Source organism: Lissotriton helveticus, chromosome 10 (genome assembly GCF_964261635.1).
Source record: "Lissotriton helveticus chromosome 10, aLisHel1.1, whole genome shotgun sequence".
Taxonomy (NCBI): domain Eukaryota; kingdom Metazoa; phylum Chordata; class Amphibia; order Caudata; family Salamandridae; genus Lissotriton; species Lissotriton helveticus.
The window spans coordinates 591006284-591018519 of record NC_136071.1 but is presented as its reverse complement, the minus strand read 5'-3'; the positions used below and the strand labels follow the sequence as shown (position 1 = coordinate 591018519).

At 47.0% G+C, this 12236-nt stretch overlaps 22 non-coding genes across 22 annotated transcripts; all 22 read right to left on the bottom strand.

The window, feature by feature from the left end:
* Positions 1-117: 117 nt before the first annotated feature.
* TRNAV-UAC (transfer RNA valine (anticodon UAC)) lies at positions 118-190 on the bottom strand. Its single transcript has one exon. It is a non-coding gene; the product is annotated as a tRNA-Val (tRNA).
* Positions 191-574: 384 nt separating this feature from the next.
* On the bottom strand, positions 575-646 carry TRNAP-UGG (transfer RNA proline (anticodon UGG)). The gene has a single exon. It is a non-coding gene; the product is annotated as a tRNA-Pro (tRNA).
* A 928-nt stretch (positions 647-1574) lies between these two features.
* On the bottom strand, positions 1575-1686 carry TRNAL-CAA (transfer RNA leucine (anticodon CAA)). Its single transcript has 2 exons — positions 1649-1686; positions 1575-1620 (listed from the first exon to the last, which is right to left on the bottom strand). It is a non-coding gene; the product is annotated as a tRNA-Leu (tRNA).
* Positions 1687-1986: 300 nt separating this feature from the next.
* TRNAV-AAC (transfer RNA valine (anticodon AAC)) lies at positions 1987-2059 on the bottom strand. The gene has a single exon. It is a non-coding gene; the product is annotated as a tRNA-Val (tRNA).
* Positions 2060-2444: 385 nt separating this feature from the next.
* Positions 2445-2516, bottom strand: TRNAP-AGG (transfer RNA proline (anticodon AGG)). The gene has a single exon. It is a non-coding gene; the product is annotated as a tRNA-Pro (tRNA).
* A 434-nt stretch (positions 2517-2950) lies between these two features.
* On the bottom strand, positions 2951-3023 carry TRNAV-UAC (transfer RNA valine (anticodon UAC)). Its single transcript has one exon. It is a non-coding gene; the product is annotated as a tRNA-Val (tRNA).
* Positions 3024-3407: 384 nt separating this feature from the next.
* On the bottom strand, positions 3408-3479 carry TRNAP-UGG (transfer RNA proline (anticodon UGG)). The gene has a single exon. It is a non-coding gene; the product is annotated as a tRNA-Pro (tRNA).
* Positions 3480-4418: 939 nt separating this feature from the next.
* On the bottom strand, positions 4419-4530 carry TRNAL-CAA (transfer RNA leucine (anticodon CAA)). Its single transcript has 2 exons — positions 4493-4530; positions 4419-4464 (listed from the first exon to the last, which is right to left on the bottom strand). It is a non-coding gene; the product is annotated as a tRNA-Leu (tRNA).
* Positions 4531-4826: 296 nt separating this feature from the next.
* On the bottom strand, positions 4827-4899 carry TRNAV-AAC (transfer RNA valine (anticodon AAC)). Its single transcript has one exon. It is a non-coding gene; the product is annotated as a tRNA-Val (tRNA).
* Positions 4900-5284: 385 nt separating this feature from the next.
* On the bottom strand, positions 5285-5356 carry TRNAP-AGG (transfer RNA proline (anticodon AGG)). Its single transcript has one exon. It is a non-coding gene; the product is annotated as a tRNA-Pro (tRNA).
* Positions 5357-5790: 434 nt separating this feature from the next.
* TRNAV-UAC (transfer RNA valine (anticodon UAC)) lies at positions 5791-5863 on the bottom strand. Its single transcript has one exon. It is a non-coding gene; the product is annotated as a tRNA-Val (tRNA).
* A 384-nt stretch (positions 5864-6247) lies between these two features.
* TRNAP-UGG (transfer RNA proline (anticodon UGG)) lies at positions 6248-6319 on the bottom strand. Its single transcript has one exon. It is a non-coding gene; the product is annotated as a tRNA-Pro (tRNA).
* Positions 6320-7251: 932 nt separating this feature from the next.
* TRNAL-CAA (transfer RNA leucine (anticodon CAA)) lies at positions 7252-7363 on the bottom strand. The gene is made up of 2 exons: positions 7326-7363; positions 7252-7297 (listed from the first exon to the last, which is right to left on the bottom strand). It is a non-coding gene; the product is annotated as a tRNA-Leu (tRNA).
* Positions 7364-7663: 300 nt separating this feature from the next.
* Positions 7664-7736, bottom strand: TRNAV-AAC (transfer RNA valine (anticodon AAC)). The gene has a single exon. It is a non-coding gene; the product is annotated as a tRNA-Val (tRNA).
* Positions 7737-8121: 385 nt separating this feature from the next.
* Positions 8122-8193, bottom strand: TRNAP-AGG (transfer RNA proline (anticodon AGG)). Its single transcript has one exon. It is a non-coding gene; the product is annotated as a tRNA-Pro (tRNA).
* A 434-nt stretch (positions 8194-8627) lies between these two features.
* On the bottom strand, positions 8628-8700 carry TRNAV-UAC (transfer RNA valine (anticodon UAC)). Its single transcript has one exon. It is a non-coding gene; the product is annotated as a tRNA-Val (tRNA).
* A 384-nt stretch (positions 8701-9084) lies between these two features.
* TRNAP-UGG (transfer RNA proline (anticodon UGG)) lies at positions 9085-9156 on the bottom strand. Its single transcript has one exon. It is a non-coding gene; the product is annotated as a tRNA-Pro (tRNA).
* A 939-nt stretch (positions 9157-10095) lies between these two features.
* On the bottom strand, positions 10096-10207 carry TRNAL-CAA (transfer RNA leucine (anticodon CAA)). The gene is made up of 2 exons: positions 10170-10207; positions 10096-10141 (listed from the first exon to the last, which is right to left on the bottom strand). It is a non-coding gene; the product is annotated as a tRNA-Leu (tRNA).
* A 300-nt stretch (positions 10208-10507) lies between these two features.
* TRNAV-AAC (transfer RNA valine (anticodon AAC)) lies at positions 10508-10580 on the bottom strand. The gene has a single exon. It is a non-coding gene; the product is annotated as a tRNA-Val (tRNA).
* Positions 10581-10965: 385 nt separating this feature from the next.
* On the bottom strand, positions 10966-11037 carry TRNAP-AGG (transfer RNA proline (anticodon AGG)). The gene has a single exon. It is a non-coding gene; the product is annotated as a tRNA-Pro (tRNA).
* Positions 11038-11471: 434 nt separating this feature from the next.
* Positions 11472-11544, bottom strand: TRNAV-UAC (transfer RNA valine (anticodon UAC)). The gene has a single exon. It is a non-coding gene; the product is annotated as a tRNA-Val (tRNA).
* A 384-nt stretch (positions 11545-11928) lies between these two features.
* TRNAP-UGG (transfer RNA proline (anticodon UGG)) lies at positions 11929-12000 on the bottom strand. Its single transcript has one exon. It is a non-coding gene; the product is annotated as a tRNA-Pro (tRNA).
* Between the last annotated feature and the right edge of the window lie 236 nt (positions 12001-12236).

The window sequence follows — 12236 nt, the reverse complement described above, 5'->3', positions numbered from 1 at the left end:
ACTGAGATCCCTGGAGCACACTACGTCAGGTTGGTGAGGGATAGACAGCCTCTATTATCTCAGCTTTCCTATGAAGTCAGCCAGTAAAGGTAAACACTGTTAAAAACAGCAAACCGCTGTTTTTGCCCGGTCTCGAAGCAGGGACCTTTCGCGTGTAAGGCGAACGTGATAACCACTACACTACAGAAACAGACACTAACTCAGGAATCTTGTTGGCATGTATTGGGCTGGAATGCACAGACTAAGGGCCAATGTCCTTGTAGCTCAAAGTTGGGCTCTCCTTACCCGGTCTCTATTTCTTTGGAAGACAGGAATGAGGACCACTTTTATTCCAAGAGGCGATTTTGAAACCATATCCTGAAATTACACTAGAAAAACACTATGCATGTAATGTTCCTACCATGCTGGTCTGGCCCAGAAAAGCAGTTGCAAAGAAGTCCTGCACTCCTTTATCACGCCACAAGTGGAAAATAGCGTGCAGGGTAAGGAACTTTCTCGACATACACAGCGTCTTATAGCATTGAAAAGAAGAAATGCTCCTATATTACAAGCATCCTGAAAATGTCCACAGCATGGGCTCGTCCGGGATTTGAACCCGGGACCTCTCGCACCCAAAGCCAGAATCATACCCCTAGACCAACGAGCCTGAGTGGCTAGGAGACATTTTGAACAATTTCTGAAGCGTCTTTCAGAAAAAAGCAGGGCTATTTGGCTAGTCTCCCTCTAAGTGAGCCTCACAACGTCATGTTTTCTCTCAAGTTGTTGGTTTTTCACACTAGCAAGAAAGGGGGCAGCCAATCTCCTATCAGCCAGTGAGCAGAAAAAAGGCACAGATGAGAACAGCAAGCACTTTCTGGCAATTGTTCTCCTCTGCAAGTCCTGGACCCTTGCCCCATAGACTTCCACACCAGAAGCAATGAAGGGCCCACCATTTCCTGCGCCTGAGAAAGAGGGGTTTGATATTTGGATTCAAACGCGCTCGATCAGGCTCGATCAGGCGAGATTTATATGAGTGGCTCACAGGCCTGAAACACTCACCTGGGAGACCCAGAGTGGCTGACTTCTCAGTATAGCCATTGTTGGGCGAGTCACCTCCTTTCCTCCTGCCTCAATCTAGAATTGGCTGCAAATCATAAGAGAGAGTGCAATGCCCGTGTGTAGTGCCTACTCCCAGCTACCTCTCTGTCTTCCTTATGTAAATTAGAATTTGCAAGGGGGGACCAATGGCATTCTGCTCCTCCCACATAACCAGGAAGCCCTGTTGAACATGTCTGCCTGTGTTTTTGCAGGGACAGTGCCTTCTCTGCCCAAAAGGTGGCAGGAGAGCCTCACAACAAATGATGGGATCAACTGCTTAGTTAGAAACCCAGCATGGCAGTTACTGTGATGGAGTGCAAATTTAATGGAAGGTGTGCCTGAGGTGTCATTTCCAGAAATCCATGGAATTGTGATTGAGGGCCCAGCCTGATTGTTGGTGGATTTCTCTTCACATGCTACAGGTTCCTGCAAAGATTGTGGTGTTTGCCGGGAACGCACTGCAAAAAACAGGAAGATTTACGGGTGTAAAAGGGACCTGTCAGAAGTGGGATTTGAACCCACGCCTCCATGAGGAGACCAGAAGGCTCAGCTACACTGAAGATCAAGCTCTCTTGAGTCTGGCGCCTTAGACCACTCGGCCATCCTGATGGCTCATGAGGGGGGCTTAGGTCTAACTCTTCTATCCTATCTGCACCTGCCAATGTTTCCACTTACAACCTTCACAGCAATGTCACAGGTGTAAAGGCCCCAACAATACAACATAGCTTAAACAAAATAAAAATAGGCACAAGAACGACCCCCAGATGATGGATGCAGATAACTTTGTTTCGTCTTGCAAAGGTAAAGAAAGTTTCCCACGGCTCACTGTGTTCAAAGACCACCTCTTCTTAAACTTGCATTTAGATAATAAGGTTTTAGAGTGTGCACATAAAAGCAGCCAACGCTCAGTGTTTCTGCCCGGTCTCGAACCGGGGACCTTTCGCGTGTTAGGCGAACGTGATGACCACTACACTACAGAAACGACCTTGCTGCTTGCTACTGTTAAAGCAAAGTTCCTCTCAAGGCTTCATCCTACTTCTATTCTGCTGTATCAGCAGCGGCTCAGAATGTGCAGAACAAGTGTGAAAACCTCAGAGATATCATCCAACATGCTTGCAATTAGACGTATTCAAAATTTACTTGTGCAGGCATCGACAGACAAATATCTGATGCCTAAATGTCTGCGAGTACAGCTTGGGAAAGCATCACCTGGGACACACTGAGACTAAGCAGGTAGGCAGAAAAAGCACGGTGATCCATTTTTCTTCTGAGGTTAGGAATATGTTGCGCAACAATGCACCGAGTATTACTAGAAATTGTCAGGCATAGTGCATTTTTAGTACGATTTGTATGTTTAGCTCTAAAAAGGGCTCGTCCGGGATTTGAACCCGGGACCTCTCGCACCCTAAGCGAGAATCATACCCCTAGACCAACGAGCCACGCAAGAGTCACCTCTGACATGGCTCCAGGGGTTAGTGGCAGCTAGTCGGTGAATGCTTCACCCAAAGCAAGCAACTGCACATGTTGCTCTCTTCTGCAATATGATTGCTGTCTTTTCCATGGCCGTCATCAAACAAGAAATTAAAAAGCCTCTGTCCTTCAGACAGTTTTTTTTCTCTAAGTGTCTGCTTGTGGTGAGGACAAGAAAAGCATTTCTGCTCTCATTCCTTGCTTTCATGAAGTAGGCCCACCCTTCAGAGCAAAGGGCGAGCAAGCGAATGGCGCAAGCTATCGTCACTTCTCTTTTCGAGCTGTCACTGAGATCCCTGGAGCACACTACGTCAGGTTGGTGAGGGATAGACAGCCTCTATTATCTCAGCTTTCCTATAAAGTCAGCCAGTAAAGGTAAACACTGTTAAAAACAGCAAACCGCTGTTTCTGCCTGGTCTCGAACCAGGGACCTTTCGCGTGTAAGGCAAACGTGATAACCACTACACTACAGAAACAGACACTAACTCAGGAATCTTGTTGGCATGTATTGGGCTGGAATGCACAGACTAAGGGCCAATGTCCTTGTAGCTCAAAGTTGGGCTCTCCTTACCCGGTCTCTATTTCTTTGGAAGACAGGAATGAGGACCACTTTTATTCCAAGAGGCGATTTTGAAACCATATCCTGAAATTACACTAGAAAAACACTATGCATGTAATGTTCCTACCATGCTGGTCTGGCCCAGAAAAGCAGTTGCAAAGAAGTCCTGCACTCCTTTATCACGCCACAAGTGGAAAATAGCGTGCAGGGTAAGGAACTTTCTCGACATACACAGCGTCTTATAGCATTGAAAAGAAGAAATGCTCCTATATTACAAGCATCCTGAAAATGTCCACAGCATGGGCTCGTCCGGGATTTGAACCCGGGACCTCTCGCACCCAAAGCCAGAATCATACCCCTAGACCAACGAGCCCGAGTGGCCAGGAGACATTTTGAACAATTTCTGAAGCGTCTTTCAGAAAAAAGCAGGGCTATTTGGCTAGTCTCCCTCTAAGTGAGCCTCACAACGTCATGTTTTCTCTCAAGTTGTTGTTTTTTCACTCTAGCAAGAAAGGGGGCAGCCAATCTCCTATCAGCCAGTGAGCAGAAAAAAAGCACAGATGAGAACAGCAAGCACTTTCTGGCAATTGTTCTCTTCTGCAAGTCCTGGACCCTTGCCCCATAGACTTCCACACCAGAAGCAATGAAGGGCCCACCATTTCCTGCGCCTGAGAAAGAGGGGTTTGATATTTGGATTCAAACGCGCTCGCTCAGCGCTCGATCAGGCTCGATCAGGCGAGATTTATATGAGTGGCTCACAGGCCTGAAACACTCACCTGGGAGACCCAGAGTGGCTGACTTCTCAGTATAGCCATTGTTGGACGAGTCACCTCCTTTCCTCCTGCCTCAATCTAGAATTGGCTGCAAATCATAAGAGAGAGTGCAATGCCCGTGTGCAGTGCCTACTCCCAGCTACCTCTCTGTCTTCCTTATGTAAATTAGAATTTGCAAGGGGGGACCAATGGCATTCTGCTCCTCCCACATAACCAGGAAGCCCTGTTGAACATGTCTGCCTGTGTTTTTGCAGGGACAGTGCCTTCTCTGCCCAAAAGGTGGCAGGAGAGCCTCACAACAAATGATGGGATCAACTGCTTAGTTAGAAACCCAGCATGGCAGTTACTGTGATGGAGTGCAAATTTAATGGAAGGTGTGCCTGAGGTGTCATTTCCAGAAATCCATGGAATTGTGATTGAGGGCCCAGCCTGATTGTTGGTGGATTTCTCTTCACATGCTACAGGTTCCTGCAAAGATTGTGGTGTTTGCCGGGAACGCACTGCAAAAAACAGGAAGATTTACGGGTGTAAAAGGGACCTGTCAGAAGTGGGATTTGAACCCACACCTCCATGAGGAGACCAGAAGGCTCAGCTACACTGAAGATCAAGCTCTCTTGAGTCTGGCGCCTTAGACCACTCGGCCATCCTGACGGCTCATGAGGGGGGCTTAGGTCTAACTCTTCTATCTGCACCTGCCAATGTTTCCACTTACAACCTTCACAGCAATGTCACAGGTGTAAAGGCCCCAACAATACAACATAGCTTAAACAAAATAAAAATAGGCACAAGAACGAGCCCCAGATGATGGATGCAGATAACTTTGTTTCGTCTTGCAAAGGTAAAGAAAGTTTCCCACGGCTCACTGTGTTCAAAGACCACCTCTTCTTAAACTTGCATTCAAGATAATAAGGTTTTAGAGTGTGCACATAAAAGCAGCCAACGCTCAGTGTTTCTGCCCGGTCTCGAACCGGGGACCTTTCGCGTGTTAGGCGAACGTGATGACCACTACACTACAGAAACGACCTTGCTGCTTGCTACTGTTAAAGCAAAGTTCCTCTCAAGGCTTCATCCTACTTCTATTCTGCTGTATCAGCAGCGGCTCAGAATGTGCAGAACAAGTGTGAAAACCTCAGAGATATCATCCAACATGCTTGCAATTAGACGTATTCAAAATTTACTTGTGCAGGCATCGACAGACAAATATCTGATGCCTAAATGTCTGCGAGTACAGCTTGGGAAAGCATCACCTGGGACACACTGAGACTAAGCAGGTAGGCAGAAAAAGCACGGTGATCCATTTTTCTTCTGAGGTTAGGAATATGTTGCGCAAAAATGCACCGAGTATTACTAGAAATAGTCAGGGATAGTGCATTTTTAGTACGATTTGTATGTTTAGCTCTAAAAAGGGCTCGTCCGGGATTTGAACCCGGGACCTCTCGCACCCTAAGCGAGAATCATACCCCTAGACCAACGAGCCACGCAAGAGTCACCTCTGACACGGCTCCAGGGGTTAGTGGCAGCTAGTCGGTGAATGCTTCACCCAAAGCAAGCAACTGCACATGTTGCTCTCTTCTGCAATATGATTGCTGTCTTTTCCATGGCCGTCATCAAACAAGAAATTAAAAAGCCTCTGTCCTTCAGACAGTTTTTTTTCTCTAAGTGTCTGCTTGTGGTGAGGACAAGAAAAGCATTTCTGCTCTCATTCCTTGCTTTCATGAAGTAGGCCCACCCTTCAGAGCAAAGGGCGAGCAAGCGAATGGCGCAAGCTATCGTCACTTCTCTTTTCGAGCTGTCACTGAGATCCCTGGAGCACACTACGTCAGGTTGGTGAGGGATAGACAGCCTCTATTATCTCAGCTTTCCTATAAAGTCAGCCAGTAAAGGTAAACACTGTTAAAAACAGCAAACCGCTGTTTCTGCCCGGTCTCGAACCAGGGACCTTTCGCGTGTAAGGCAAACGTGATAACCACTACACTACAGAAACAGACACTAACTCAGGAATCTTGTTGGCATGTATTGGGCTGGAATGCACAGACTAAGGGCCAATGTCCTTGTAGCTCAAAGTTGGGCTCTCCTTACCCGGTCTCTATTTCTTTGGAAGACAGGAATGAGGACCACTTTTATTCCAAGAGGCGATTTTGAAACCATATCCTGAAATTACACTAGAAAAACACTATGCATGTAATGTTCCTACCATGCTGGTCTGGCCCAGAAAAGCAGTTGCAAAGAAGTCCTGCACTCCTTTATCACGCCACAAGTGGAAAATAGCGTGCAGGGTAAGGAACTTTCTCGACATACACAGCGTCTTATAGCATTGAAAAGAAGAAATGCTCCTATATTACAAGCATCCTGAAAATGTCCACAGCATGGGCTCGTCCGGGATTTGAACCCGGGACCTCTCGCACCCAAAGCCAGAATCATACCCCTAGACCAACGAGCCCGAGTGGCCAGGAGACATTTTGAACAATTTCTGAAGCGTCTTTCAGAAAAAAGCAGGGCTATTTGGCTAGTCTCCCTCTAAGTGAGCCTCACAACGTCATGTTTTCTCTCAAGTTGTTGTTTTTTCACTCTAGCAAGAAAGGGGGCAGCCAATCTCCTATCAGCCAGTGAGCAGAAAAAAAGCACAGATGAGAACAGCAAGCACTTTCTGGCAATTGTTCTCCTCTGCAAGTCCTGGACCCTTGCCCCATAGACTTCCACACCAGAAGCAATGAAGGGCCCACCATTTCCTGCGCCTGAGAAAGAGGGGTTTGATATTTGGATTCAAACGCGCTCGCTCAATCAGGCTCGATCAGGCGAGATTTATATGAGTGGCTCACAGGCCTGAAACACTCACCTGGGAGACCCAGAGTGGCTGACTTCTCAGTATAGCCATTGTTGGACGAGTCACCTCCTTTCCTCCTGCCTCAATCTAGAATTGGCTGCAAATCATAAGAGAGAGTGCAATGCCCGTGTGCAGTGCCTACTCCCAGCTACCTCTCTGTCTTCCTTATGTAAATTAGAATTTGCAAGGGGGGACCAATGGCATTCTGCTCCTCCCACATAACCAGGAAGCCCTGTTGAACATGTCTGCCTGTGTTTTTGCAGGGACAGTGCCTTCTCTGCCCAAAAGGTGGCAGGAGAGACTCACAACAAATGATGGGATCAACTGCTTAGTTATAAACCCAGCATGGCAGTTACTGTGATGGAGTGCAAATTTAATGGAAGGTGTGCCTGAGGTGTCATTTCCAGAAATCCATGGAATTGTGATTGAGGGCCCAGCCTGATTGTTGGTGGATTTCTCTTCACATGCTACAGGTTCCTGCAAAGATTGTGGTGTTTGCCGGGAACGCACTGCAAAAAACAGGAAGATTTACGGGTGTAAAAGGGACCTGTCAGAAGTGGGATTTGAACCCACGCCTCCATGAGGAGACCAGAAGGCTCAGCTACACTGAAGATCAAGCTCTCTTGAGTCTGGCGCCTTAGACCACTCGGCCATCCTGATGGCTCATGAGGGGGGCTTAGGTCTAACTCTTCTATCCTATCTGCACCTGCCAATGTTTCCACTTACAACCTTCACAGCAATGTCACAGGTGTAAAGGCCCCAACAATACAACATAGCTTAAACAAAATAAAAATAGGCACAAGAACGACCCCCAGATGATGGATGCAGATAACTTTGTTTCGTCTTGCAAAGGTAAAGAAAGTTTCCCACGGCTCACTGTGTTCAAAGACCACCTCTTCTTAAACTTGCATTTAGATAATAAGGTTTTAGAGTGTGCACATAAAAGCAGCCAACGCTCAGTGTTTCTGCCCGGTCTCGAACCGGGGACCTTTCGCGTGTTAGGCGAACGTGATGACCACTACACTACAGAAACGACCTTGCTGCTTGCTACTGTTAAAGCAAAGTTCCTCTCAAGGCTTCATCCTACTTCTATTCTGCTGTATCAGCAGCGGCTCAGAATGTGCAGAACAAGTGTGAAAACCTCAGAGATATCATCCAACATGCTTGCAATTAGACGTATTCAAAATTTACTTGTGCAGGCATCGACAGACAAATATCTGATGCCTAAATGTCTGCGAGTACAGCTTGGGAAAGCATCACCTGGGACACACTGAGACTAAGCAGGTAGGCAGAAAAAGCACGGTGATCCATTTTTCTTCTGAGGTTAGGAATATGTTGCGCAACAATGCACCGAGTATTACTAGAAATAGTCAGGCATAGTGCATTTTTAGTACGATTTGTATGTTTAGCTCTAAAAAGGGCTCGTCCGGGATTTGAACCCGGGACCTCTCGCACCCTAAGCGAGAATCATACCCCTAGACCAACAAGCCACGCAAGAGTCACCTCTGACACGGCTCCAGGGGTTAGTGGCAGCTAGTCGGTGAATGCTTCACCCAAAGCAAGCAACTGCACATGTTGCTCTCTTCTGCAATATGATTGCTGTCTTTTCCATGGCCGTCATCAAACAAGAAATTAAAAAGCCTCTGTCCTTCAGACAGTTTGTTTTCTCTAAGTGTCTGCTTGTGGTGAGGACAAGAAAAGCATTTCTGCTCTCATTCCTTGCTTTCATGAAGTAGGCCCACCCTTCAGAGCAAAGGGCGAGCAAGCGAATGGCGCAAGCTATCGTCACTTCTCTTTTCGAGCTGTCACTGAGATCCCTGGAGCACACTACGTCAGGTTGGTGAGGGATAGACAGCCTCTATTATCTCAGCTTTCCTATGAAGTCAGCCAGTAAAGGTAAACACTGTTAAAAACAGCAAACCGCTGTTTTTGCCCGGTCTCGAAGCAGGGACCTTTCGCGTGTAAGGCGAACGTGATAACCACTACACTACAGAAACAGACACTAACTCAGGAATCTTGTTGGCATGTATTGGGCTGGAATGCACAGACTAAGGGCCAATGTCCTTGTAGCTCAAAGTTGGGCTCTCCTTACCCGGTCTCTATTTCTTTGGAAGACAGGAATGAGGACCACTTTTATTCCAAGAGGCGATTTTGAAACCATATCCTGAAATTACACTAGAAAAACACTATGCATGTAATGTTCCTACCATGCTGGTCTGGCCCAGAAAAGCAGTTGCAAAGAAGTCCTGCACTCCTTTATCACGCCACAAGTGGAAAATAGCGTGCAGGGTAAGGAACTTTCTCGACATACACAGCGTCTTATAGCATTGAAAAGAAGAAATGCTCCTATATTACAAGCATCCTGAAAATGTCCACAGCATGGGCTCGTCCGGGATTTGAACCCGGGACCTCTCGCACCCAAAGCCAGAATCATACCCCTAGACCAACGAGCCTGAGTGGCTAGGAGACATTTTGAACAATTTCTGAAGCGTCTTTCAGAAAAAAGCAGGGCTATTTGGCTAGTCTCCCTCTAAGTGAGCCTCACAACGTCATGTTTTCTCTCAAGTTGTTGGTTTTTCACACTAGCAAGAAAGGGGGCAGCCAATCTCCTATCAGCCAGTGAGCAGAAAAAAGGCACAGATGAGAACAGCAAGCACTTTCTGGCAATTGTTCTCCTCTGCAAGTCCTGGACCCTTGCCCCATAGACTTCCACACCAGAAGCAATGAAGGGCCCACCATTTCCTGCGCCTGAGAAAGAGGGGTTTGATATTTGGATTCAAACGCGCTCGCTCAGCGCTCGATCAGGCTCGATCAGGCGAGATTTATATGAGTGGCTCACAGGCCTGAAACACTCACCTGGGAGACCCAGAGTGGCTGACTTCTCAGTATAGCCATTGTTGGGCGAGTCACCTCCTTTCCTCCTGCCTCAATCTAGAATTGGCTGCAAATCATAAGAGAGAGTGCAATGCCCGTGTGTAGTGCCTACTCCCAGCTACCTCTCTGTCTTCCTTATGTAAATTAGAATTTGCAAGGGGGGACCAATGGCATTCTGCTCCTCCCACATAACCAGGAAGCCCTGTTGAACATGTCTGCCTGTGTTTTTGCAGGGACAGTGCCTTCTCTGCCCAAAAGGTGGCAGGAGAGCCTCACAACAAATGATGGGATCAACTGCTTAGTTAGAAACCCAGCATGGCAGTTACTGTGATGGAGTGCAAATTTAATGGAAGGTGTGCCTGAGGTGTCATTTCCAGAAATCCATGGAATTGTGATTGAGGGCCCAGCCTGATTGTTGGTGGATTTCTCTTCACATGCTACAGGTTCCTGCAAAGATTGTGGTGTTTGCCGGGAACGCACTGCAAAAAACAGGAAGATTTACGGGTGTAAAAGGGACCTGTCAGAAGTGGGATTTGAACCCACGCCTCCATGAGGAGACCAGAAGGCTCAGCTACACTGAAGATCAAGCTCTCTTGAGTCTGGCGCCTTAGACCACTCGGCCATCCTGATGGCTCATGAGGGGGGCTTAGGTCTAACTCTTCTATCCTATCTGCACCTGCCAATGTTTCCACTTACAACCTTCACAGCAATGTCACAGGTGTAAAGGCCCCAACAATACAACATAGCTTAAACAAAATAAAAATAGGCACAAGAACGACCCCCAGATGATGGATGCAGATAACTTTGTTTCGTCTTGCAAAGGTAAAGAAAGTTTCCCACGGCTCACTGTGTTCAAAGACCACCTCTTCTTAAACTTGCATTTAGATAATAAGGTTTTAGAGTGTGCACATAAAAGCAGCCAATGCTCAGTGTTTCTGCCCGGTCTCGAACCGGGGACCTTTCGCGTGTTAGGCGAACGTGATGACCACTACACTACAGAAACGACCTTGCTGCTTGCTACTGTTAAAGCAAAGTTCCTCTCAAGGCTTCATCCTACTTCTATTCTGCTGTATCAGCAGCGGCTCAGAATGTGCAGAACAAGTGTGAAAACCTCAGAGATATCATCCAACATGCTTGCAATTAGACGTATTCAAAATTTACTTGTGCAGGCATCGACAGACAAATATCTGATGCCTAAATGTCTGCGAGTACAGCTTGGGAAAGCATCACCTGGGACACACTGAGACTAAGCAGGTAGGCAGAAAAAGCACGGTGATCCATTTTTCTTCTGAGGTTAGGAATATGTTGCGCAACAATGCACCGAGTATTACTAGAAATTGTCAGGCATAGTGCATTTTTAGTACGATTTGTATGTTTAGCTCTAAAAAGGGCTCGTCCGGGATTTGAACCCGGGACCTCTCGCACCCTAAGCGAGAATCATACCCCTAGACCAACGAGCCACGCAAGAGTCACCTCTGACATGGCTCCAGGGGTTAGTGGCAGCTAGTCGGTGAATGCTTCACCCAAAGCAAGCAACTGCACATGTTGCTCTCTTCTGCAATATGATTGCTGTCTTTTCCATGGCCGTCATCAAACAAGAAATTAAAAAGCCTCTGTCCTTCAGACAGTTTTTTTTCTCTAAGTGTCTGCTTGTGGTGAGGACAAGAAAAGCATTTCTGCTCTCATTCCTTGCTTTCATGAAGTAGGCCCACCCTTCAGAGCAAAGGGCGAGCAAGCGAATGGCGCAAGCTATCGTCACTTCTCTTTTCGAGCTGTCACTGAGATCCCTGGAGCACACTACGTCAGGTTGGTGAGGGATAGACAGCCTCTATTATCTCAGCTTTCCTATAAAGTCAGCCAGTAAAGGTAAACACTGTTAAAAACAGCAAACCGCTGTTTCTGCCTGGTCTCGAACCAGGGACCTTTCGCGTGTAAGGCAAACGTGATAACCACTACACTACAGAAACAGACACTAACTCAGGAATCTTGTTGGCATGTATTGGGCTGGAATGCACAGACTAAGGGCCAATGTCCTTGTAGCTCAAAGTTGGGCTCTCCTTACCCGGTCTCTATTTCTTTGGAAGACAGGAATGAGGACCACTTTTATTCCAAGAGGCGATTTTGAAACCATATCCTGAAATTACACTAGAAAAACACTATGCATGTAATGTTCCTACCATGCTGGTCTGGCCCAGAAAAGCAGTTGCAAAGAAGTCCTGCACTCCTTTATCACGCCACAAGTGGAAAATAGCGTGCAGGGTAAGGAACTTTCTCGACATACACAGCGTCTTATAGCATTGAAAAGAAGAAATGCTCCTATATTACAAGCATCCTGAAAATGTCCACAGCATGGGCTCGTCCGGGATTTGAACCCGGGACCTCTCGCACCCAAAGCCAGAATCATACCCCTAGACCAACGAGCCCGAGTGGCCAGGAGACATTTTGAACAATTTCTGAAGCGTCTTTCAGAAAAAAGCAGGGCTATTTGGCTAGTCTCCCTCTAAGTGAGCCTCACAACGTCATGTTTTCTCTCAAGTTGTTGTTTTTTCACTCTAGCAAGAAAGGGGGCAGCCAATCTCCTATCAGCCAGTGAGCAGAAAAAAAGCACAGATGAGAACAGCAAGCACTTTCTGGCAATTGTTCTCTTCTGCAAGTCCTG